The 3,098-nt window shown below is 44.3% G+C and overlaps 1 long non-coding RNA gene across 1 annotated transcript; it reads left to right on the plus strand.

Moving 5' to 3' along the window:
• The first annotated feature begins 390 nt into the window (after positions 1-390).
• Positions 391-2,053, plus strand: LOC135054701 (uncharacterized). The gene is made up of 3 exons (XR_010243553.1): positions 391-595; positions 905-926; positions 1,929-2,053. It is a non-coding gene; the product is annotated as an uncharacterized LOC135054701 (long non-coding RNA).
• Positions 2,054-3,098: the final 1,045 nt, after the last annotated feature.

Genomic DNA, 3,098 nt, shown 5'->3' on the forward strand with positions numbered 1-3,098 from the left:
TGGTTGTTTGTGGGCCATCCCTCCAGATCCTTTCCCTGAATGCAAAGTTTACTGGAAGTTCCCATGATGCGTATGTCATTAGACAATCAGGGATATGGCACAGATTAAGATCAAGTCAACGAGCAGACATGTGGTTATTGGGTGAGTTGTTGCACAATTTTGTGTAAAATATTTTAATTTTTAAAAAAATAGACTTTCTAATTTTGGTTTATCATCAAACAGGAGACCGTGGATATCCTTGCACCCCCTGGCTCATGACTCCTTACCGTAATCCCAGGCCAGGACCACAGACGGCATTTAACTCCGCGCTTACTGCCACTAGGCAGCTGGTGGAGCGCACAATTGGGGTCCTTAAAGGGCGGTTTCGTGTGCTCCACCGCACTGGTGGCGACATCATGTATTCGCCGGAGATGGCAAGTAAACTAGTGGTCCTGTGCGCTATACTACACAACATCGCGGTAAGGAGTAGCGTAGAGCTTCCTCAGACAGAGGAATTGCCTGATGAGGAGCCAGGGGTTGTCCGACACTTCGGTGGGGGGAGTGTTACACGGAGGGGGAGCCAAGTCAGGGCAAGCATTGTTGCGGAATATTTCAGGTATAGTGTTTTAAGTTTCTCTTTTTTAATCAAAATAAAACCACAGTATGCTTTTGTATTTTGATTAATTTTGTCATTTTGTTTGCTATTGTAAGGCCATTGGGTAATTTTTTTTTGGCTTTGGAATATGTAATATTTATTTGCCACTAAATCCGTTAACACGTTAAGCTTACAATGTGTTATTTGCAAAAACAATACTGTGATGTTGCTAAATAGTGTCCTTATTTGTTTTCTATCCTAAAATCCTGTTTATTTCAACAAACACACAAACAAATGAAACTTAATGTTGTCCACTTTGTGACTGTCCAGCTGAATGATCACACAAACTGTGGTGAGTACACAGATATGTATCTGAATTTACCCAAAACTGTGTGTGTGTCTGTGTCTGTTTGTTTTGTTTTATGTTTTAATTTTTTAAAAATTCCTTCTGCGAATGCATATTTCCGCTCGTGCTAATTAACACTCTGCTCTTCCCAGCATTGCAAAGATCAATAAAGTTATTAGAAATTACAGCATAGATTTTGGACCAATCACATGCTAGCAGACACTAGAAATATATGCCCAAATAAGGAAAACGCCATTGCCATGATGCGTGCGGCACCTTTCACCAGGCGAGAGCTCCGCGTCCTGGTTGCGGTCATGGACCGCCGCGTAGGCCGCGTTGGGCGCTTCATCCCAAATCGGGTTAAGCGCGAGGCCTACGCGGAGGTCCGCCGCCTGCTGCGTTCTCGCGTCCGCAGCAGGCGGACAATAATACAGTTGGAGAGGAGATGGAGTGATCTCCGCAGGAGGACTCCAGAGCTGTTGGCGGAGATCCGGCAGCAAATCCGCGCAATGCATGCACGCAGTAAGTTACATTACATAAGATTAATAGCATAAATTGTGCAAATTTACACTAAGTGGTAGGCTAATTGCAACACTGAGTGAACATTTTTTAACAATAGGACAGTGTGTGTGGTTAGGGCAAACAGTACTGACTGTAGCAAAATGTCACCAAACAAGTGCATGTTTTCCTGAAAAAAAAACCAGGCAGGAAACTGTACCAAAAAACTTGATCAGTGCTGTCTATATAATAAGGTGGCTTGAATAGTGATCTGGTGATGTTGCCTAGACCAATCAATATGACTCAATGGAATAGATTAAGGAATGAGCGTCCAAATAATTTTTTGGACTCATTTAGTTTGCTGTGGGCAACATGAAGAGGATTTTTTTTTATTTTTTTTGGTTAAAAAAACCCATTGTGTCTTTTACATGGAACAGAACAGTGAAATTTACAATTGTTTAGTATGTAATTTAACATGCAAATTAAATTTTAACACAAATATCATTATAGGACGACCACAACGGCAAGCAACACATAAGGCACCATCTCAGCCCCCTTCCCCTTCTCACTCCCCCTCCACTTCCCAGTCCCCCTCCCCTTCTCACTCCCCCTCCCCTTCCCAATCCCCCTCAGCTTCCCAGTACCCCTCAGCTTCCCAATCCCCCTCTGCTTCCCAGTCCCCCTCAGCTTCCCAGTCCCCCTCAGCTTCCCAATCCCCCTCAGCTTCCCAGTCACCCTCAGCTTCCCAGTCACCCTCAGCTTCCCAGTCACCCTCAGCTTCCCAGGCCCACTCCACTTTCCACTCCCCTTCTCACCCCACCTCTCCTTCTCTTTCTGTGACCCCTTCTCCTCCTTCCCATACCCCTTCTCCTTCAAATTCCAAATCACATTCTCAGCCCCCCTCACCCTCTATTGGCCTAACATTCTCTCCGCCCCCCTCGCCCTCTCAATCAGACCCACCCTCTGAAATAACATCCCCAATCCCTCCTCCTTCCCCCATCCAGCCTCCTTCCCCCATCCCTCCTCCTTCCCCAATCCCTCCTCCTTCCCCAATCCCTCCTCCTTCCCCCATCCAGCCGCCTTCCCCCATCCAGCTGGCATCACCACCCAGCGAATGGGCAGAAGAAGCCCCAGATGGGCTAAGTGACAATGTTGTGGAGGAAAGTAAGTGTTTTTACATTTTTACAATAATGATTACCTACTTAGACTTACAATCTCAAAACATGCCCTGTTGTACTGTTGGGAATACGCTACCAAGGGAAAAAAAAAGAGTTATTATTCATGGTGTACATGTTGCATTGAATTTTTAAAGAGTGTCATTATATGTAGTGTTATGTGTGCAATGTTTTGTGTGTCCACTCTAGGTCGACACTCATTAGTTCAACAGGGTTGCCAGGACAACATGGTTTATCTGTGCTCAGTTTTGATGGTAACATTTCTACTTAAGTGGAGTTCTCTTTAACATGGGACGTTGCCCATAGCAACCAATAAGATTATAGTTTAAATTTGTAAGTCCACTTTTACAAGATAATATTTTTATTTTTATTGGTTGCTATGGGCAACGTCCCTTCTTAAATAGAACTCCAGTAGTAATAAATGTACCCCATGGTGTGGTCCACTTTCTTGTAATAAACAAAAAAAGATTGCTGAGCAGGCTTGTGTGTTGTTCTGCTACTGATT

This window comes from Pseudophryne corroboree, chromosome 3 (genome assembly GCF_028390025.1).
Source record: "Pseudophryne corroboree isolate aPseCor3 chromosome 3, aPseCor3.hap2, whole genome shotgun sequence".
In the NCBI taxonomy this organism is placed as follows: Eukaryota; Metazoa; Chordata; class Amphibia; order Anura; family Myobatrachidae; genus Pseudophryne; species Pseudophryne corroboree.